Source organism: Leptopilina heterotoma, unplaced genomic scaffold, assembly GCF_015476425.1.
Source record: "Leptopilina heterotoma isolate Lh14 unplaced genomic scaffold, ASM1547642v1 Lhet_181, whole genome shotgun sequence".
In the NCBI taxonomy this organism is placed as follows: Eukaryota; Metazoa; Arthropoda; class Insecta; order Hymenoptera; family Figitidae; genus Leptopilina; species Leptopilina heterotoma.
Window position 1 is genome coordinate 660,817 of NW_025110898.1, and position 24,453 is coordinate 685,269.

At 31.8% G+C, this 24,453-nt stretch overlaps 1 long non-coding RNA gene across 1 annotated transcript in view; it reads left to right on the forward strand.

Moving 5' to 3' along the window:
- The first annotated feature begins 7,306 nt into the window (after positions 1-7,306).
- Positions 7,307-24,453, forward strand: part of LOC122500078 — a 117,290-nt gene continuing 100,143 nt past the window's right edge. The window contains exon 1 of the long non-coding RNA XR_006301436.1: positions 7,307-8,091. This is a non-coding gene — a long non-coding RNA (uncharacterized LOC122500078). The remainder of the gene's footprint in view (positions 8,092-24,453) is intronic.

Genomic DNA, 24,453 nt, shown 5'->3' on the forward strand with positions numbered 1-24,453 from the left:
GTCTAACGTTAGGTAACTTTACTTAACTCTAGTCTAACGTTAGGTGACATTAGTCAACGTTAGTCAACGTTAGTTTAACATTAGTTAACGTAAGTTAACACTAGTTAACGTTAGTCTAACGTTAGGTAACCTTGCTTAACTCTAGTCTAACGTTAGTAAACGTTAGGTGACCTTAGTTAACGTTAGTCTAACGTTGGTTAACGCAAGTTAACGTTACTTTAATGTTAAGTAACCTTAGTTAACGCTAGTCTAACGTTATTTAACGCAATTTAACGTTAGGTAACCTTAGGTAACGCTAGTCTAACGTTAGTTAATGCTAGTTAACGTTAGTCTAACGTTAGGTAACTTTACTTAACTCAAGTCTAACGTTAGGTGACCTTAGTCAACGTTAGTCAACGTTAGTTTAACATTAGTTAACGTAAGTTAACACTAGTTAACGTTAGTCTAACGTTAGGGAACCTTAGTTATCGATAGTCTAACGTTAGTTAACGCTGGTTAACGTTAGTCTAACGCTAACTAACGAAAACTTTTCTGCCTGGGTATTTACCTTTTAGAATTGTTGTTAGACTCCCAGACTCAGCAAGTAATATCCCCTTCCGTGTAATGTCGAAAAAATGACCTTGACTAGCAGAAACAGAGAATGCAGTAGATTTTCCTCAAATTGTTTTGGGGACAGCCAAAATGAAAGAGCTCCGGAGTTCAGGTGTCGATGTAAATTAGATAAAACACCCCTCAGCCTAGGAGTGACCAAATCATCGATTTGACGTTGAAGTCGAAATAATGCAGTCCTTAGAAAAATAGAAATGTGCCTCGCAGTAGAAATTATCTGCATGAATGAATTTGATTAATACGAGAGTCGAAGAAGGCAGTTTTTTTGGACTGGAGTCAAGACACTTGATGACAGTACACAACTGGTTAACTTGGTGGCTCCTGCTGGACTGACATAAAGAACACAAATATCAGATTCAACGATTAATCAGTTTTTTTCGTTAATGACGAACCTCTTTTAATTGTTATGTAAAACCTCGTTCATAAATCCACAATTTTTAGCAAACGTACAATGATCAATGATTGTTATATATTTTTTAAATTCGTTTTAAATATTCTGGAATAAAAAATAAAATAGAAAAGTTTTTTGAATCACTTCTTTAGGATACTGGCAAAGTAGAAGAGGTACTATTTTTAACTTTCTTGAAGTTAAATTTCTGTTCTTGACCTCCCTCTTACCATCGGGAAAATTGGCCCACTGCAATTTTCTATTCCTGCTTCAACGTCTTGTTTCTCTCCCTCTTACCGTACTTTTCCTTTTGTGAAACGTCAACTACACTTATGAACAGACCTCCGCCTGCTGAGAATCTCTCTTATATTCCCGAGTTCTTGTAACTTTTTCCAGCTTATTTTCCACCATTTCGTGTGCTTTCTGGAAATATTTAAATGTTTTAAAAACAAATAAAATATGCATCACGTGTGTGAAATTACTTCTTGATATTATAACGTCTAAAGAGTAACACATTTTTCCTGTTTCCAAATTTAGTTGAATTAATAATTAATACTGAAACGTGGTTGGTGAATAAACAGGAATTAGTTGACCGTTATAGACCATATAGGTGAAGTATATTTTTTCGTAATTTGAAAAAATAAAGTAGGCGTCGTTAACATCAAACAATAATAAAAAAAAACCGACGTCTCTAATAGACATGTACAGAGAGTTGTAATAGCTTACAGGTAATTAGAAGACAAGTGTTTTTTTGAGGTAGTCTATTTTCTTTTCAATTAAATTCATTCTCAAATCTCCCAATAGTAACTGAAAACTAAAGTAACGAAATTCTAATGAAAAACCTGTCGACCACAACTGGTCATTGGTTTCGATATGCTTGTAGACTTTATGTCGAATCGTCAAAGGTTAGTTGTGTTTGCGAAGTAGGTCATTTGAAACCAGACTGCTATTTTGTTCACAGTCGTTTGATGAAGGTGTAAAGTACTGGGAAATAAAAAAGTATAAAACTACGGTTCATTAAATGAATCTAAAATAAAATGATACAGCAATTTCTGACGAGAAAATGGTATTCCATTTTCATTCACTATGAGTTACAATCGATTAGTTATGAATACTAAATATTTATTATATTATCCAGTCATTTATTTCCATCTCGGTAACCTTTTGAGTGAATACTTTGCTTACTCTAATTGATGTATTTAAAAAAATTGAATAATTTATCTGCATTTATTTGTTATTAATAAAGTTCTTGAAATTCTAGGTTTTTAATTACACCTAGAAACAGACTATTGGGGTTTGTAGAGACTATTGGAATTTATTAATCAAGTCTTCTGGTGATGATTTTTTTGTACTTATTTTTCTGAGGATGAGGGAAAATCTGCTATAGCAGATATCATACAAACCGTTCTATCAGATTATGTCAGGGGACCAAGGCTCTTGTTTTGGTCGACCCACCAAAAACGGCACCCATCGGGTGGACCATTCTTCATCTTACGAAACTACTGTCGGGCTCTAAACTTTGTAGGTGAAAGCTCCTGGGATCTCGAGGACTGACCTAAAGACTACGTATAATTCAGCTCACCAGGAACGTGGTTTGTGTTCACATAAGAAACTGCTTTGGTTTCTTCTTGCAGTCTGCGAAACTGTGATAGCTTTTTCAGTACCTAAAGTACCGATTATATGCCTTATATCTTTATTGCAAAAATCGCAGTATATCTTTTGCTTTAAACTGATAAATTTTTTTTTGTATAATAATTCTGGGTTGGTGTTTATTTAACAATCTAAGTTGCATAAGGACAGTCACAAATTTTCCATTCCTTACAGGTACTTAGTCTTCTCTAGTTTCTGAGTAATTTGATCCTATGATGATAAAAATCGGTAGAAGGTTTTTTATTTGAATCCGTTACAATTAGAATCAGGGAGAAAGAGTAGATCCAGATGTCTTCAGGCACAATGAAACAAAATTAGAAGTTTGTGGAAATGATTGAAAATTTAAATAAGAACTTTAAAAGTATTTGTTACTTACTTTTTAAAACTATTATTAGACCCCAATAAGCTTCAGTGTGAGGTCGAGGAAATGATGTTGTCTAACGGAAACAGAATGCAGTAGATTTCCCTCAAATTATTTTTGGGTTAGCCAAAGTGAAAAGGTTGGAGTCCAGGTGTCGATGTAAATTAGATTGAACACCCTTCAGCCTAGGAGGGACCGAATTATTTATTTGACGTTGATGTCGTGGTAATGCAGTCCTTAGAAAAATAGAAATGTGCCTCGTAGTAGAAATTATCTCCTTGAAGGAATTCGACAATTGTTTTGTTAGTTTTCCAATAATAAAATTAACTGGCGTCTGAGTGTCGCGTTGGTGCTAAATATTTAATTTGTGCGACGAATAAGGGAAGATGATTTATTAATCTTTGCATAATTTTTAATTTATCATTAAGGCAACTGTTATAATTTGACATCATTAATAAAATCAATACGTTGTAAATTATTTAGGAATTGAATCCTAAAAAAACTTATTTTAAATTTACCCACTCGCCGTCTGCTCAGGATGCGTTACAGTGAAGAGTGTCGGAACAAAGAACCATTTGTCAAATACCACCGAAGGATTTCTCCTACTTTATGGATTTTGACGTCAGTACGTGAACAAATTATGAAGAAGTTAATGCTGAAAAGCTGCTAACATCATTAAGACCTAAGCTTGCAGATCATCCAAAAGCTACTACAGCTCAATTGTTGCAATCGAAGTTCCATTTCTTCTGGTGTTTTCTCCCTGCATCCAAATTAAGAAAATTGAACAAAGCATTTGCAGCGTCATCATGATTCGAAATATTATATAGTTGCTAATTTTATTTTATTAAGCGCGTAGACTATACATTAAAAAATTATTATCAATATTGCACAACAATTATTCCTGACTCTCAACATTCAAATTAGTGTTTCACCTTTTTTAATTATATAAAAAAGTGGAAAATTTTTATGATTCAAAATGGGGACTCCAATTATTAAGGTGAGTCTAATTTCTACATGGGTTACAATGAAAAAACAAATTGTTTGGAAAGTAAAATAATGAAATTCTGCATGTTGAGAAAGAATTAAAAAGCTGTTATAAAAGAGTCTTTGAAAAGCCGTGGAGGTCGAGAGGTTGCTTAATAGAAAAGTGTTTGCAGAGAAGAAAAAACATTAGTTAATTTAAAAAAAAAAGAAAGGGCAGAGCTTAATTAAAACGAGAATAGCGGCGTTCGGACGTTTACTTTTATATGTTCGGCGAAAAAAGTTAACTAATAAGGTTATTAACTGAACAATTTAAACATGTGTCAAAAATTAGAATAATTATATTAAACATAAAAATTTTTTTCCCTTTAACCGACGAATTTTGGGAAAATGAATTTTTTTCAATATTGAATCAACAAACATTTTTTTAAAATTACTTTACCACTGCAAATTTCAAGTACAATTTATGTCCAACAATCCCAGCTTTAAAAAAAATATTAAATCATGTTTGAAAATATAAAAAAGCAAAATTCGTCTCTGAAATATTTAAATTTTATTTAGAATTTATAATCTCGTGTTCACATTTTTCAAACATTGACAAAATGACGCAAGGAAAAACAGATATGTCCAATATGATTTTATGGATGAAAGGCATTTTCTGGGTCAAATATTTTTCTGAAGGCAGCTTACGAAAAAAAATATAGCTTAGGCTAGGTTTCACAATGCGGACAAAACATTCAATACTATAAAAATAGTAGAAATATGAGTAGGCTTTGTAAGAATATATCGTCAAAAAGCAGCTTTTACAAAACTGATATTTTTTTGTGACTGACCAAAAGAAAAATACATTTGTCTATTTGAACAATGCAAAATTTTCCAATTGTTTAAATAGTTAAACATTTTTATAAACTCTTTCTTTCTTTATAAACTAACTTTTGAACTATTACAAAAAGTATATTCTGAAAAAAAAGTTTTCAATTTTTTTAATTACTTTCTAAGTAAACGTAAGGATACATTTCAATAAATTAACAAAATGCTTCTTGCAAAAATCTGAAGTTTGTGAATTTTTAGAATTCATAAAAAGGGTCGAGTTTCATAAATCAAGAAATGTTTTCTTATCTTATTTGTAAAATTATAAATTAAACAGAACTTTTTTTTTTAATATTCTTTGAATTTATTTCTGAGAAGAAAGACGATATCATAAATGTTTTTTTTAATTATATTTAGAGATGAAGAACAGATAACTATTTCTTGTTACCTGCTTGAATATTTAAAATAAACATACAAATAATTAATTAAATTCGATCGCCTCGTAGGTTCAGTGAACCTTGATTTATTTACAGAGTTGAAGGTTACGAACTAAGGGGTCAGTTTAATTTGTAAGACACAAGACATTAAATATTTTAACATCTTTGAACAGGATTTAATTGTTAATAAATTAATTATTAATTATTAATTTAATTATTAATTAATAATAAAATGTTAAACTTATTAATCATAAGTTAATTGTTCGCTAAATACGAATCCGAGGTCCGTTTTAGAAAATTAAAAATGGCGGATCCAATATGGCGGTTGTCAGCAGACAACCGCCATATTGGATCCGCCATTTTGAATTTTCTAAAACTAACCTCAAATTCGTAATCAGCGTCTAGCAAAGTTTTTCAATACAAGGAATGATGAAATTTACATTCCACTTTCTGCAGAGTAGAGTAATTGTAATATTCCGTCTAAATTATTAACATCAATAACTAGAAATCACTCCCCACTTTACAATAGTGGAAATTTCATGTTTACCTTTTCAAACAACAGTATGATTCTGCTTGTTAGAACGTTGGCTTTATGAGCCTCTCAGTTATGGTAATATATATATATATATAGTTACTCTGGTCTCGAGAATAATTTCAAATTAGTCAACAATCACTTTGGTTTGCTGATAATTATTCCACATAATTATCCTGAGTAACTTGATATCTTGGTAAAATAATTCTGCAGTGTCAACAAAAATTCATCTTTTTTTTCACACACAAAAAAATCGAATATTTTCGAAAACTAGGATCTGATTATGAATCTGATGACTGTTTTTAAAAATTCAAAATGTCGGATCCAATATGGCGGACAAATAGACAAATTTCTTAAAAATCGATTTAATTTGCCTGAAATTCGTTACTCGGGGGTTTTTGGGGTCACTGATTACAAATTTGATGCCAGCATGTCAAAATTCAAAATGGCGGATTCAATATGGCAGACAATTTTTTTTTAAATCGATTCAATTTACCTGAAATTCGTTAGTCGGGGATTTTTGGGGTCACTGTTTACAAATTTGATGCTAGAATTTCAAAATTCAAAATGGCGGATCCAATATGGCTGACAAAAGATTAAAAAATTGACGGATTTCGATATAAATTCGTATCAAGGGTTTTTTTTTGGGACTAAGATCGGATTCACTTTAAACTTGTTATTCTAGGGTTCTTGGGGTCGCTGATTATGTATCTTATTAAAGTTTTTCAAAATTCGAAATGGCGGATCCAATATGGCGAACAAATTTTTAAAAATTAATAGAATTCGTTTGAAACTTGTCACTCGGGGGTTTTTGGGGTCGCTAATTACGAATTCGATTACTGTTTTTCAAAATTCAAAATGGTGGATCCAAAATGTCGGACGAATTTTTAAAAATTGATCGGAAGCACTTGAAACTTGTTATTCTAGGGTTTTTAGGGTCGCTAATTACGGATATGAACAAAGTTTCTAAAAATACAAAATGGCGGACGAATTTAGATTCCATTTTTAAAACTTCGTCCGCCATATTGGATCAGCCATTTTGAATTTTAAAAAATTGACATCGAATTCGTAATCAACCAAGCGGTATTTTTTTTTTGGTCCTAGTTTCCAAAATGTTGTATTTTTTGTGTGAAAAATTATGTTGGGCTGTGGAATCAGGTAAAAATGAAAATGTAGTGTAAATTATAAGTTACGAAATTCAAAAAACAAGTTCAAGAATTTGCCTAGCTCATTTTTTTTTGTTTATACTTTTTGAGATTGAAAAAATTATTGAGGCGACTTTTCAATTAAAGTTCTCTCATCTCTTCCAATCTGAGATTAAGGCACAATGCTCACTTTCACAAGCTCTTGGGGTCTCTCTTTCTCTCTTTCACCCTCTCTCGCTCTTGGACGGACATAAGGCAACCAGTCTAACATTCTCCAAAGTTCACGGCTGACGATCACCTCTCTGTGCTCCTTTTCGTGATTGCACATCCACAGAGAGCTTACACGTACTCACATCTCGCAAAACAGGAGTCCAATATTCTGAGGCACACGTTCACTATGTGTTTGCGAGCTAGAGAGAGAGAGAGAGAGAGTGAGAGAGAGAGAGCAGCCAACTCACATTGGATCGATCCAGGTTCGTGTATAAGAGAGAGGATGAAAAGTGGTGGGAAAGGGAGGGTGGTTGTGAAGGGGGTTTTGGCAGAAGGTGGAAAAGGGGTGTCCATGGTGTGCGCCGTCGCCATCCACACGAACGTCGACGTCAACTGAACCAGAGAAAGTGGGGGCCGTCGACCCTGCAAAAACAACCTCGCGCCTCTAGTTGGTATTTCGATACGATCCGATCAGGATCAGTCGTCGTTCGCGCGACACGTGCGTTTATCCTTCAATTCTGGCATTCACCTTCAATCCCCCCCAGTGTCACGTGCGGTGCACTTTTTTCATGATCAGAAAAAAAAATGGAAAACCAAATATTTCTTATGATGACTTTCATGTAGATTTTAATTCGAGTTTATTTAATCAGTTTTGGACCTTGGGATCTCCAATTGCAACAGGATGGATCACTGCACTCGAAGATCTCCTTCAAAGGAGGCCAAGTGCCACCCAAAGTTCATCCACCTAGTGACCTAAACTTTCAAGGGGTGGTATTCCCTCTTTGAATCATCAGCCGGCGCGTCTCCCAGAGGCTCTTATTTGTTTGTTCTAATCGTGCTCCGTTGTTTAGGGAGGGCCTTTGATCCAGGCTTTCGATTTGATGATTTCATCAATCAGACGAAGAGTGTTGTTTCATTGTGTACAGTTTACTAAGTGAATTTATTAAAGGAATTCCATAGTTAAAAATGTAAGTAATCATCAATTCATCAAAAAAATCTAATTATTCCACAGGGGTACCTTAAACTTAGGGGTACCCCTAGCAAAAAACTTTCCCTGCTCTTTAGCTAATTGGATAAAAACTAAATTTAAAGAAACTGATCCGAAACACTCCCTGACAGCATCTAAACTTGCAGCAACTTTGACAATAAGTAAGTCTAGATGGGGTCCTAAATTTTAGCTTTGATCTGATGATCCAAAAAGCCCCACACGCTTCTTGGATCATCAGATCAAAACTAAAATTTAGGACCCCATGTAAACTTGGAGCAACATTGACAGTATTACTGCAAGTCCCACAACCTTCAGAGGCAATGTTGTCAATATTACTGCAAGTTTTAATGGGGTCCTAAATTTAGTTTTCATCTGATGATCCTAAAAACCTGTGGGGCTTTTTGGATCATCAGATTTAGGACCCCCATCTAAACTTGGAGCAACATTGACAGTATTACTGCAAGTCCCACAACCTTCAGAGGCAATGTTGTCAATATTACTGCAAGTTTTAATAGGGTCCTAAATTTTAGTTTTCATCTGATGATCCAAAAAAACCTGTGGGGCTTTTTGGATCATCAGCTTCAGGACCCCATCTAAATTTTGCAGCAGCATTGACAGTATTACTGCAAGTTCCACAATCTTCAGAGGCAATGTTGTCAATATTACTGCAAGTTTAGATGGGGTCCTAAATTTTAAGTCTTGATCTGATGATCGAAAAATCCTGTGGGGCTTTTTGGAGCATCAGATAAATACTAAAATTGAGGATCATTGCAAATTTTTTAATTTCCATTCAAGTTTCCATTTGGGTTACAAATCGAAGCGTGAATGGATTAAAAATTAATACCAACTGCTCGAAATAAAAACGAACGTTGAACTTGAGAATTAACTTGCATTAAGACCTTGTTCTTATTTTTAGCCTCTAGTTTCACCAACTTGACAATATTTTAAAGAAACTTTTCCATTAACTTTTCCATCCTCATCCTAATTTAGAATTAAATTACAAGTATATCAATTCATGATAATATGATAAATGATGATGAACCACTTTTGAAAGTGGTATTCACCACATAGAAACTGAGAATTTAATTGAATTCATTTAATTAGAAATCTGTGATATAATATTATTAATTAGAAACGTTTTATCTCCTTAATGAGGAAGTTTATAACGTCGAGCACGAGACTTTGACAGAGCATATTATAATTTAATAATTATGACGACAGTATTCAACTTAATTATAATAACCCATAATGAATTGTTATCTCAAAACACTTTTTAACCACCAAAAAAAAAAGAAAGAAAATTCAGATATTCAAGTTTTCGACTAAATATCTTAATATATTCGCATAGACACCAAAGGGAAAGTTTTGACTACTCGCACCGATTAAGAAATTTTGGTCCGTCTTCCTCCCTCGTGAAGTTTAGCAATAGAAACCATCTATCAGGGATCTTAGGGAGAACTTTAAGCTAAAAGATAAATCACCAAGGATGTAGGAAGTGGCAAGAGAGAGGGGGTAGAGGATAGGGAAAATGGTTTTCCTTTTCAAAGGAAAATGATGATTAAAATTTCATTCAAGTGTATCTAGAACAGGAAGTTAATATAAAGATTAAACTTTCTTTTACAAAAAACGAGAGATTTCAGATAAAGTTATAGCTTACAAAAAAAATTTTTTTTTTTGAATTAAGACCAAAGACGACTTTTTCTAATAATGTAATAAAAGTAGAAAAAAATTTTACTTGCTCTTAAGAAATGAAAAGTTACAAAATAGATGGTTAGGGTAAAACTTACTAACGGAAGAAAACATAACCTCAAAATTCAGCCTAAAAGTCATAAAAGCCTAAATTTAAGCCCTAAATTTAATCTATTTTTAAAGATGAAGAAGTAGACATAACCTTTAAATGCAGGTCAATTTTTCAGATAAAAGGGAAAACATGATCTTTAAGGTCAACTTTATAGCAAAAATCTTCCATGCATGTAGAATAGGTCAACTTTCTAGGTAAAGACAACATAACCTGTGAATTTAGGTCAATTGCATTAAAATTGACCTAGATTTACAGGTTATGTTTTTTACCTATAAATTTGACCTGTTTGTGTTTAAAGCAAAAAAGTTTACCTAAATTTACAGGTTATGATTATTTTTCACCTATAAAGTTGACCTCTTTGTGTTAATTGCAATAAAGTTGACTTAAATTTACAGGTTATTTTTGTTTTTTTTACCAAAAAGTATTTACCAAATATAACTCAACTTTACTGAAATAAAATTGACCTAAATTTACAGGTTATGATTATTTTTAACCTATAAAGTTGACCTATTTGTGTTTATTGCAATAAAGTTGACCTAAATTTACAGGTTATGATTATTTTTTACCAAAAAGTATTTACCAAACATAGGTCAACTTTACTGCAATAAAGTTGAACTAAATCTACAGGGTATTATTTTTTACCCTCAAAGTTGACCTAAATTTACTGTTTATTAACTTAGGTTTAAAGATTATTTGCAAACAATCCTTATTTTATAAAGAATTGAAAATAACCTTAAAAATTTTTTAATTTAAAAGAAAATTAAATTTTTTTAATATTTAACTTTATAGATAAAGAAAAAAACATAACCTCTAAATTTAGGTCAAAATTATACTTTATTGTATAAAAACAGCAAACATAACCTTTAAATTTAACTAAACTTTATAGCAAACCATCTTTATTACTTAAGAAACTGTCTAAATATAGGACAACTTTTTAGATTAAGAATCAGCAAACCTAACCTTTAAATATAGTTTCACTTTTCAGGGAAAAATCTTTGTGTCTTAAATAATCAAAACTTTAATTATAAATATACGCCAACTTTATAGGTAAAACAGCAAAACATAAACTTTAAACGAAGGTCAATTTCAAAGTTGAAAGAGTAAACATAATTAATAACTTTTAAAGGTTATGTAAAATTGACCTAAATTTAAAAATATTATCATATTTTTAAATTTAGGTCAACTTTGGTCAATGATTAATTTTTACCTTCTTCTAACTAAACTGTAATGAAATTAATTTTTATTTTATAAAAAAAGCAAACATAACCTATAAATATAGGTCAACTTTACAGATAAGGTCAACAATTATATGTAGGTCAATGTTATTTGTCAGAAAAGCAAAAAACACCTTTAAATACAGGTCAATTTTATGACAAATTGATCTTTATTGCATAGAGAAAAATATAACATTTAAATATAGGTCAACTTTATAACAAATATTCTTTATTGCATAAATAATAAAATATAATCTTTAAAATTAGGTCAACTTTGCTAAGTCTTACCTATAAATATAGGTCAACTTTATGGGTTAAAAATCAAACAAAATAAAAAAATTTGACCTAAATTTACAGGTTATAAATTCATATTTAAAGATTATTTGCAATTCTCTATTAATTTTGTTAGAGAATTAAAATAAAATTTAACATTTTTGGGTTTTTTTAATTTTTTAATTTTGGTTAAAAGAAACAAACATAATCTCTAAATTTAGGTCAAAGTTTATAGAATACAAAGAAACAAATGGAATCAAATAATCTCTAAATAATGGTCAAGTTTTTAAGTTAAAATCTGTTATATTATGTTTAGCTTCAGTGCACAGGTCAATTAGAAATTTAGGTCAAAAATCACAGGTCAAATTAAAATTCAAGTTGACATTAGGTCAAATCACAAAGGTCAATTTAGAAACAAATAAAAAATTTACAATCAACTTAGAAATAAGGTAAAGAAAGAATTGGTCAAGATTAGGTCAAATCACGTGGGTCAATTTAGAGACAAATAAAAATTTTACAAATAAGGTGGAAAATGTCAACATTAGGTCAAATCTCGTAGGTCAATTTGCAGACAAATAAAAATTTACAATTACCTTACAAATAAGGTGAAAAAATAATAGGTCAACATTAGGTCAAATCACGTATGTCAATTTAGAGACAAAAAAATTTATGAATAAGGTGAAAAAGGTCAACATTAGGTCAAATCACGTAGGTCAATTTACAGATATAAAAAAAATTTACAAACAGCTTAAAAATGAGATGAAAAAAAAAGGTGAATTAAAAATTAACCCAAATTTTTTTAAAATTGAAGAAAATTTACTTAAGAAAATGGTAAAAAATGTCTTATTATCTATAATGATGATTTCTTATTTCTTCAATATTGGCAACCCAATTTCATGGGGAAAACAAATGTGAGATGAAATAATAGTGAGACCGCTCTATATATATATATATATCTATATAAGTCAATAAGTCGTTATGGCTTAAAAGTAAAAATCACGTCCGGAAAGAAGCATTCTCGATGACGGTAAAAATTGAAGTGGGGAAATAGGGAGGAAGTTAAGAAGAGAAGAATAATATTTCTCTTTTATCTTAAGTTCTTATCGACCTCATTTTTATCCCATGGGACTCAATTTTATTTGCATTGCAGTCGATTGAGTTGGTTGAATGAGTGTTTCACCAGGTACTGGCTGCCATTACTGGAGTGCTACCTACATTTGGGATTATTGTCCCTTGAGAACAAGGAGAAATCTTCCTTTTGATATAAAAAAAAGTGGAACGAGTATAAAAAAGACGCGAGAGTAACCCTTTTCAATAATAAACTGCTGTTTTCTTCAGTTTCCATCAGGCAATTTTTCTTTATCGATTATTTTCTTCTCTTTTTGTTTTTTTTTGTTTCAATTTTTTTTTAATGTAAATATTTTACACTTCTTTTTATTTAAAGGAGAGAAAAAATTATAATGATATATTATTAATTATTGTTAATTATTATTAATTATTATTAATTATTATTAATTATTATTCATTATTATTAATTATTATTAATTATTAATTTAATTAATTTAATTATAATAATAATTTTTTATTCAAAGATCGAAAAATTCTATAGTTTAAAATAAATAATTTATTCCTGAAGTTTTTTTTTTATTTTTTTCTATTTAAATTTTGTATTTTTTACTGTTATTTCCGTTTGATAAAACATTTTAATTAAACGCTTTATTTTTAGAAAAAAAATAATTAGAACCATATATGAAATATAAAAGAGGAAATATAATTAGTAAAGTCAAATTAAAAGTTGAATTGCAAAAACTTTCTTTAATATCTCAGTTTAAATTTTGTTCATTAATTTTCAACAATTAAAAATTAACTTTATTCCAATTTAAATTTAAAAAAGTGAAATTGGTTAAATCTTTATTCGTAAATTGTTCATTAATAGAATTTGCAACAATTAAAAATTAACTTTATTCTATTTTAAATTCTAAAAAGTTAAATTGGTTAAATTTTTAACAGTAAATTGTTTATTTAAGAAATTTGCAACAATGAACAATTAACTTTATATTTTCTATTTTAAATTCAAAAAAGTAATATAAAATTAAATTTTTACTCGTAAATAAAAGTAAAGAAATTTTTTTAAATTCTTCAACATTTCTTTTTCGTTTTGATATTTTATATTGATTGAATATAAAATTTAAATAATATCAGATATATTTTCATTTTTTATTTTTTTTCCTGGAGAATTTATCTTTTACAAGTAAAAACAGACTTACTGGTAGATTATCGAGGATATAAAAGCAGAAAAATTGATTTCCTCCTGAAAATTGGATACGAAGAATTATTGAGAACACGACAGGATCTCTTCAGTCTGGACTGAGAAGTTTTTCTGTTTGATTCAATTCTCGAAGATAGAGAAACAAAAAAAAGGGGTGAAAAAAAATTTCTCAATTTCAAGAAAATAAAAAGTATTCGCTCTCTGCACATAAACGTCAGTTTCTATTTGTCGCGCAATAATTTTTTGAATCCAGGCACATAAATCTCGTTAAGAATCGAAAATGTTATATTTACAGTCTGAGAGTATTTCTTCAAATGTTTTAAATAATTTTTACTATTTTTTTTGCATTGAAGTTAACATACGATTTTACATATATTCGATCGCCATATTGGATCCGCCATTTTGAATTTTGAAAATCTGATGTCAAATTCGTGATCAGCGTTCCTGAATACCCCCGAGTAACAAGAATCCAGGGAATTTGACTGTTTTTTAACTTTTTCGTCCGCCATATTGGATCCGCCATTTTGAATTTTGAGATTCTGTTGCAAAATTCGTAATCACCGCATCCGAAAACCCCCGAGTAACTAGAATCCAGGGAAAAATAAGAATCAAGCGATTTTAAACTTTTTCGTCCGCCATATTGGATCCGCCATTTTGGATTTTGAAATTCAGTTGTCAAATTTTTTAATAAGCGGCTCCAATGATGAAAAAAAATGTTGATTAGCTTTTAATTAAAATGGGATACTAGTTCGCTATACATGTTTTTCCTGTTTTATTATCGACAATATTTCAGTATCAAATATTTCAATGCCAACGCATTGAATACTGACGGTAGGGAAAAACAAAAATAGAAAATATGTGTGAGTATTTCCCTTTTTACACTTCCAATCCATTGTGAGCGAAATTACAAACGTCACTTGCGCAAGGCATTACTAATATCCCTGAAAGGGTTTGTGAAACTGGAGTGTCGTTGAGCAGCCAGAGTCGAGCTGTGGGATTTCTCGTTAAGTAGTATGAGACAGTTTTGTAATGGGGCGAAATAATGTTTATAGTCAAGACAGAGAAATTTATTTTTTTTTTCATCTTCTATTTTTTTCGTCTCCTATTTTTTTGCGTTTCCTTTTTTGTTTTTTCCTTTTTTTCCCGTCTCACATTTTTACTAGTCTCCTATTTTTCTTTCATCTCCTTTCTTTTTTTTTTATCACAAACCGACGTTCAAGACAATTTTCACAACATAGAAAAAAAAAAGTTTTCCACTTTTCCGTCTAGATATTATACTAACTCTCAAAAGCTTTTCTGTCGTTATTTTAACTATGTCACTCTCCGTTTCTCTTTTTATTGCACGTATGTTTTTCACCTTACTCATTAGTCTTCACATCGGCTGGAATAATTAAGAGAAAAAGAAGCTTTTGCTAGCACAGACGAACGTGCGAGATAAAAATAAAAAAAGAAGAGAGAGAGAGCGAGAGAGAAGAAAAGAAAAACTTTCAATAAAAAAAAACGAGCAAGTAGAGGAAAAGAGAGCAGATCCTCTCGCTACTGCGATAATTAAAGTTTCGTCGTCGTGTTTTACCTCTCTGCAGTAAATTAAAGCGGAATGTCATAATACTTTTTTTTCACGTGTCTCTTGAGTCTAATATTAAAGTAATCCCCTTGGTCCTTCAACATCATCTTGATCAAATTTTTTGAAAATTTATCTTCAAGTGGATTTAGACATTTGTTTATGTATTATTTTTATTTCTTTTTATCCTTTTTTTTCTACTTTTTCTTTATTCAAGTGCAGAGATTCGATTCTGTAACTTTTACACTTTTTACTCCCATTTCTCAACTTCCACTTCACACCTTTTACTTTCCACTTTTACTACCACTTCCCACATTCACTTCCTACCTTCCACTGTCTACTCCCATTTTCACTTTCCACTCCCCCTTCACACCTTTCACTTCCCACATTCACATCCCACCTTCCACTCCCCTCTCTCAATTCCCACACTCACATCCTATTTTCCACATCCCACCGTCTACTTTCCAATCTCCACTCTCTTTTTCCACTTTCCACATTCACATCCTACCTTCCACTCCCCTCTCTCACTTCCCACACTCACATCCTATTTTTCACTTTCTACTCCTCCCTCTAACTTCCCAACTTCTAACTTTTCAGTCCCCACTCTCACATCCCACATTCCACATTTCACTCCCCATTCTTATTTCCAACCTTCCACTCTCTCTTTTCTCTTCGCACACTCACATCCCATTTTCCACTCCCCATCTCACCTTCCACTTTTTACTCCTACCTTCCCACTTCCCAGTCCCCATTCTCACTTCCCACCTTCCACTATCACTTTCCACTTCCCACTCTTCACTCCCCCTCGCACTTACCACCTTCCACTTTTTACTCCCACTTCACACATTCACATCCCTCCGTCTACTTTCCACTCCCCACTCTCAGATCTTATTTTCCACTTACCACTCTTACTTCCCTCCTTCCACTTTCACTTTCTACTCCCACTCCACACTTATCACTTTCCATTTTCACATCTCACCTTCCACTCTCTCTTCCCATTCATACTTTTCACTTTCCCACCATCAGGAGTTGAAAGTGTGAAGTGAAAGTGGGAGTGAAAGGTGGAAAGTGGGCGTAAAAATTGGAAGATGGGAAATGAGAGTGGGGAGTGAAAAGTGGAAAATGAGACGTGAGTGTGGGAAGTGGTAAAAGAAAGTGGAAAGTAGAAGGTGGAAAGTGAAAGTGGGGAGTGGAAGGTAGGATGCGAATGTGTGAAGTGAAAGAAGTGAAGTGGGGGTGGGAAGTGAGAGTGGAAAGTGGAAATGGGAGTAGAAAGTGGAAGGTGGGAAGTGAATGTGGGAACTGGGAGTGAAAGGTGGAAGTAAGAGTGGAAAGTGAGAGTGGTAAGTAGAAGGTGGGAAGTGAGAGTTGGAACAGGAAAGTTGGAAGGTAGGAATAAAAAGTGGAAGGTGGGAAGGGAGATGGGGGAGTGGAAAATGGGATGTGAGTGTGAGAGGCGAAAAGAGAGAGTAGAAGGTGGGAAGTGAGAGTGGGGAGGGAAAAGTGGAATGTGGGAAGTGAGAGTGGGGATTGGAAAGTGGAAGGTGGGAAGTGAATGTGGGAACTGAAAAGAGAGAGTGGAAAGTGGAAGGTAGGATGTGAATGTGGGAAGTGAAAGGTGTGAAGAGGGAATGGAAAGTGTGAAGAGGGAGTGGAAAGTGGGAAGTAGAAGGTGGGATGTGAAAGTGGAAGGTGGGAAGTGAAAGTGGGAGGTGGGTAGTGGAAAAGTTACAGAATCGAACCCCAGTTGTTTCAATTCATCCTCTATGTAAAGGATAAACATATTATCCTATCCAGACTTAATTTAATGGAGGATTTGTCTCTAGTAACGATTCAAGTTTTGTTTGGAGGAGTTCGACATCAGTGTGTTCTCTTTTTATTGGCAAGACCGCAAACGCAATTCATTTCCACCATATACTTTGGGTTAGATCTCAATCTCTGAAACTCAGTTGGCTTAATTAGTTGAGGAAACAGTGGGTTCGTTAATTAACTAGTTACGTTTACTCAGTCGCTGACTATAGTGAGTTGCAGTTCGTTATTCGTATATATATATTCCGTTAACAAAGATCAATTACCAAAATTCATTTTGTGAAAGTTTTCGAAAATTAAGATGATGTTCTCTCAACATAAAATCATGATTTTTTTTCTCCCTATCTTCTATTTTGCTTACTTATTCAGATGTTAATATTACGCCCTCATGGCAAATAACTCAAGTCTGATGAAGTAGAAAGTTTGACATAAAGTTTTTGTACGAGTTTGCGCGGCGTCCAATAAAAGTTTAAACTTATATATATATATATCTAAGATGCGGGAATGAGGGGACTTTTGCAAATTTTCTTCAATCCAGTTAAATTTTCTAACCTAGAAACTCGATTAGGATGGAGTTTCCTCAGCTTGGAGAGATTATAGTCCCTTGACTCATATATTCTAGAATTTAAATACGAGATTGTAATCAAAAGTTTTCTAGTTTATGGTTCATATGTATATATTCTGATTGCTTTCAAATTCTCAGGGCTTTATTGTATTATTTGATTGCTTCCGTTGTAAAAGTTCTGTCAGAGGGATATCTTTCTCTCGATTACGTAATACAATGCCCAATAGATTTGGTTTGAATTTCTAACTGCGACGTTGTGATATAATTCATTATTCTGTTGATAACGAAAGTGGTACAAAAATTTGGGAATAAATGGAATCGATTACACTTGTTATTTCTGCAGTATTATCTCATGGGAATTAATCCCACTTTCACATTCCACTTTCCACTCCCACTTCGCACCTTTCACTGTCCACTCTTACCTCCCAACTTCCACTTTTTACTCCCACTTTCCACTCTTACCTCCCATTTTCCACTTTCCACTCCCACTTCCCAACTTTTACTTTCCACTCTCACTTCCCACTTTTTATTCCCACCTTCCACTTTCACTTCACACTGACACTTTCCACCTTCCACGAAAGTGGGAAATGGGAAGTGAAACTGGGAGTGGTAAGTGAGAGTGGAAAGTGAGTCGCTAATTACGAATATAAAATCGATTTTTCAAAATTCAAAATGGCAGATCCAATATGGCTGACAAAGAATTTATCCCCCCTAGAGAGTTAAATTTTAAAAAAGTTATTTTTTCAAAATACTGAAAATTTTCTCATTTAAAAAAATGAAAAATATCGAAACTTCATACGACTTATTGTTTTGCAATCATATAAATGTAAAATGAAGTTGAATAAAAAAATGTTGTAAATAAAAAATATTGAAAATTGTGAAACAAAAAAATTTAGTTTCAAAAGAATCACGAGTAAAATTTTAATCAATATTTACATTTTATATGAATGTCAATTATTCTCTGTCATTCTTTAGAAGCTTGAATTTTATTCCAACATGAAAAATTAAAAGAAAAAATATTTTTTCCACATTCTAGAATTTTTGTTCGTTAAAAGCGGTATTTAAAAAAAAAATATCTAATTTCTTTGAAATTCATGGGATAAATAGTTTAGAATCACGAAAGAATGTAGGGAATTTTTTTTTTATATTTATTTTAATAAAAGTATCTTAATTCAGTTATTAATAATGTATAGATAAGACAAATAAACAGTCACTTTGAAATGTAGTAAATTTTCTCTGAATTTTCACGGAAAACCAGAGTATATTTTACGATGTAACAAAAAATCTAGTCTTTTTTTGACTTTAAATTAGTAGGAAGGAAAGGTCTTAAAGTGAGTCGGTGCTAAAATTTGAATAAAGTCACTATATGTGGTCTTAAAAAAATCCACAAACGAAAAAAACTTCAAATTAGTTTTTTTTTTTAAATTTCAGTTTACTGCGAAGTCAAAATAGTGTCGAACAAGATTTACAGTTGTGTTTCATTACCTGAATTATATTACAAACGGAAAATTCAAATTGCAAGGGAAGAAATTTTGTTTTTTCTTTCTAGATTAATCAATTTTTTTGTTTTTTGCTTTAAATGTTTCAATATGATTAAATGTTTAAATTGACCTAAATGTTTAATTTACTTTTGTTCGTTAAAAAAATGTTTCTGTTTCAAAATAAAAAAAAACAATTCTTTTTCAACAAACAAGAATTTTTTTCAGGACGATCTAAATTCTTTTTTCGTTTTCAAAAGAAAAGAAACTTCCAACCAACGAAAATATAATTTCTATAATTTAATAATATTGTGAAAAGTTTTGAAACAAACAAATTTAATGACAGCAGTAAATTTTTTTTTCCTTCTATTCCAACAATTGGATAAATGTGTCTGCAAAAAAAAAAGTCAAAATAGGAAAAGAAAGGAAAGTGACGCTTTTAGCGGAAGAGAAAAGGAGATGCTCAGATGCTGGGAGAGAAAAAAGTTGGGAGTCATAAAAATCTTGATTTCTTAGAAGGAATATAGATCCCAACTCGGGCCATATAGCATGTAAGAAATAACAATATCGTTTCTGCTGAATGGCTCAATTTTCGATGTTCCAGGGGTCAGGGAATGGGAAGTAAGTATAAAGAATCAAGAACGCAAGCGCGCTTTTTGAGATTTATTTGAGATCAGGGATTACGACAAAAGCTTGTGAAGAAGGATCCACGAATAGGACATACATATATATATATATATATATATATATATATATATATATATATATATATATATATATATATATATAGTTCAACAGCGAGAAGTATGAACGAAATGAAAGGGGTTTAGGTGATTGGTCACGCATTCATGTGCGCGGCGCTATCTTTTCTACGTGAAATGAGTGGAAACAAGCATTTTTTTTCAAGTAATTCCACCCATTTTAACTGCTAATAATTTCATCGAAATCTTATATCTAATGTCTAATAAACAAGATTAATGTTTGAAGATACAGTGAAATGTTAAGTAAACCTATAAAATATGAAATGAAACCTTTTATGAGACAAAAAGCTCTTAAATACGTAGGAAAAATACTTTTTAAAGGGAATAAAATTTTGATGACTAAGAGGTATTAAATAAAAATTTACTTTTTATTCTCAGCGAATAAATATTTAGTTTCATTTTACTTTTTTTCTCACGAAAATTAGAAAAAAATAATCCTCATTTTGTTTACTGTCGATATCGATATCCGTCAATTTTTCAAAAATTTGTCCGCCATATTGGATCCGCCATTTTGAATTTTGAAAAACAAAGTCTAAATTCTTAATCAGTGACCCCAAAAACCCCTTGACACGAATTTATACCGAAATCCGTTAATTTTTCAAAAAATTGTCCGCCATATTGGATCCGCCATTTTGAATTTTGAAAAACTATGTTTAGATTCGTAATCAGCGACCCCGAAAACCCCCTGAAACGAATTTATAGCGAAATCCGTTAATTTTTAAACTTTCGTCCGCCATGTTGGATCCGCCATATTGAATTTTGAAAAACAAAGTCTAAATTCTTAATCAGCGACCCGAAAAACCCCTTGAAACGAATTTATACCGAAATCCGTTAATTTTTCAAAAAATTGTCCGCCATATTGGATCCGCCATTTTGAATTTTGTAAAACTATGTTTAGATTCGTAATCAGCGACCCCGAAAACCCCCTGAAACGAATTTATACCGAAATCCGTTAATTTTTCAAAAAATTGTCCGCCATTTTGGATTTTGAAAAACTAAACTCAGCTTCCGAACCAAACTAGTCTATTTAAATATTTACTGCATAAAAAAATGAATCAACTCGAAATTGAAAATAATTTCATTAAATTGAAACAAAAAATGTTAATAAACGAAACATTGGAGCATTTGGAATTTTCATCACATCGAAAAATGTTTAAAGGAATTTATTTGCATTTGTTAAATGAAAATTCTATTTAATGAATAAAAATTTCTCAATGAAACTTCTATTCTATAAAAAAAAAAATTTTTTTCCCTCTATAAATCCACATTTTATATCATCATTTCAATGTCTCATTTTTCAAAATGTCTCCGTCTGCTTCCTTAAATTTGAATCATGCACTTGAAGAGTAATGGCTTTTGCAGAACATTCGTGAAATATTTCTCAGTCCTTCGTCTCTCTCTCTCTCTCTCTCTCTCTCTGGATGTACGACTTTGACTTGATTTACTTCCAATATCGAGAGAAAAGTGTCATTTTGAGTGAGGAAATGTACCCTTTTTTTTCTTTCTACTGGAGATGACATTGGAATTTGGTGTATTTCTTTCCGTAAAAGACAATTGAAAAAGAAATATATTGTCAATATTCAATATCAAATCTTTATGATTTTGTCATTTTTAAGCTTCAGTGTCAATAGTTAGACTATTCACTGCAAGAAAAAAAAATTTTATGTAGATTTTATAGTCGTGTATAAAATAATATAACTTCTTTATTTCCGATTCAATTTTAAATCTTCTTTTTTTTATTGTATTGTCTGTAAAAAATGTGTATTTCAATCGGCATGTAGAATTGATCAATATAGAGGAAAGTTGATTAGAAGTTTGTTACTTTTTCTAAAAAGTACTTTACTAATTTCGTAATTATTAACATTGTTACCAAATTTACATTTTTTGAAAAAAATACCTACTATCGCACGATACATGATTTATTTAGTATTACACGCTTTCCTTGGGACTATAAATTTTTTTTTCAATTTAATGAAAAATTTTACAAAAACAGTCCTGCGGAACTTCGATGCAATGGGTTCACGTACTTCTGGATTATTTGCAGATATTGTTATGTACCATCTTGAGAATTCGTGCTTAGAGATTTAATCTTTTGTATAATTTTTTTTTCCTTTTGGCAATAATATTTTTGCATATGTCCTCCCATAAATAAAATTTAAAAATCAGTGCAAAACTTTCAAGAATTAATTTACTTTTTTAATTTTTGAAATTTTTAATTTAAAATGCATTCATTTTTAAAAAGTAATATTAATATGAAATAATTAATTCGAAAAAGAAGTATTACAAGATTGTCGTGAAGGAATTCGACTTCCCTTGTTGCTTACTTCTATATAGTAATGTACTTAATACTCCCCTCGACGCGTCGTCGCACGTGTCTGTATAAATAGTCACTTCTTTATTTGCCTTCTAGTTTTCGAGGTATATATCCACACAATTCCTCCCTTCTATTCTCAGGTAAATAAGTCATTGTTGAATCACGAGTTTCTTTCACGCCATGTCATTCTTCCCCTATTATATGTTGCATGTGTACTTATCAAGTATTCTCTTTCAAACGTAATCGTTTCGTTGATTTGATATTAAATTGATACAAAGTATATTATTTTGAATTATTCAAGCGTTGTAACTTTTTCTTTTTAGATTATTAGATAAAACTATTGAAATTTTAGGACATCTAAATTTATTTTTTTATCTTTTCATAAACAGAATTATAAGTATTGGTCTAGTTAAATATTATTAGTATTTTTTGAAGTCGAAAGTAAAAAATCTGTAAATTCAGATACCTGGGGATCGATTCTGTAACTTTTCCACTTTCCTCTACCAATTTCCACTTTTCAATCCCACTTTCCACTTCCAATTTCCACTTCCCACTCTCACTTTCATTTCCCTCTTTCTACTATCACTTTCCACTTCCACTTTCATTTCTCTCTTCCCACTCCCCACTTTTTACTTCTCACTTTCATTTTCCTCTTCTTACTTTGCACTTCCCACACCCACTTTCCACTTTCACCTCCCACTAACAATTTCTACTCTCACTTTCCACTCCCATTTTCATTTCCCTCTTCCTACTCTCACTTTCTACTCCCACCTTCCACTTTATTACTGTTAACTTTCCACTTTCCATTAAGAACCTTCCACTTCCAACCTTCCACTTTCTACTTCCTACCTTCCACTCTCACTTTCCACTCCCACTATCACTTTCCACAACCACAATCACTTACACTTTCTACTTCCCACTATCAGTTTCCACTCCCATCTTTCTCTTTCCATTTAAAATCTTTTACTTTCAACTCTCACTTTCCACTTTATATTTTCCACTTCCACTAGCACTTCCCAGCTTCCATTTTCCACTCCTAATATCACTTCCCTCTTCAACTTTCTACTTCACACTTTCACTTCTCACTTTCCACTCCCACCTTCCACTTTATACTTTCTACCTGCCATTTTCCATTTAGAACCTTCCACTTTCAACTCTCACTTCCCACTTTATATTTTCCACTCTTACTTTCCACTCCCACTTTATATTTTCCACTCTCACTATCACTTTCCACAACCACTATCACTTACACTTTCTACTCTCCACTCCCACCTTTCACTTTCACACTTTCCACTTTCCATTTAAAACCTTCCACTTTCAACTATCACTTTCCACTTTATATTTTCCACTCCCAATATCACTTCTTCCTTAAACTTTCTACATCACACTTTCACTTTCCACTTCCACTTCCCAGCTTCCACTTCCTACACCCAATATTACTTCCCCCTTCAACTTTCTACTTCACACTCCCACTTCCCAGCTTCCATTTTCCACTCCCAATATCACTTCACCCTTCAACTTTCTACTTCACACTTTCACTTCTCACTTTCCACTCCCACCTTCCACTTTATACTTTCTACCTTCCACTTTTCATTTAGAACCTTGCACTTTCAACTCTTACTCTTCACTTTATATTTTCCACTCTCACTTTCCACTCCCACTTTATATTTTCCACTATCACTATCACTTTCCACAACCACTTTCCATTTAGAACCTTCCACTTTCAACTCTCACTTCTCACCTTGCACTCATTACACTGGGTTACAAAAAAATGGTCATGTCGTGTTTATTTAAAATTTACTGTGTTTATTGAAAGTTTAGGTGTCACAGAATAAGAATATACCAGAAAAACTTTTTTTCATTCGGTCATTCCCTTAAAAAACGAGTTTAAAGTCTCAAAAAACCGTATTTTTAGCACTTTTTGAGGCAGCGTAACAAGAAAACGCAACATGATAAAAATCTCTACAAAAGCTTAAATAAAAGCTTAAACCTTCAACTTTAAGGCTCAGAACTGAAAAGTACTTAAATAAGCACTGAAAACCTGCAGTCACTATCTGAAATTATCAAAAAAGCTGGGTTAGGTAGCACTTGGTAAAAATCAATTTCCCTAACCGGATTCGGTTGCAAATTGTTATTTTAGGTTTTTGAGGTTTCTAATGACGAATTGGAACTTAGATTTGAAAAATTTCAAAGTGGCGGACTCAATTTTTTAAAATTATTAACGCAAATTTTGAAAAATTGAGTGAATTCATTATTTTCAGTCCGCCATTTTGAAATTTTTAAATCTAAGTTCCAAT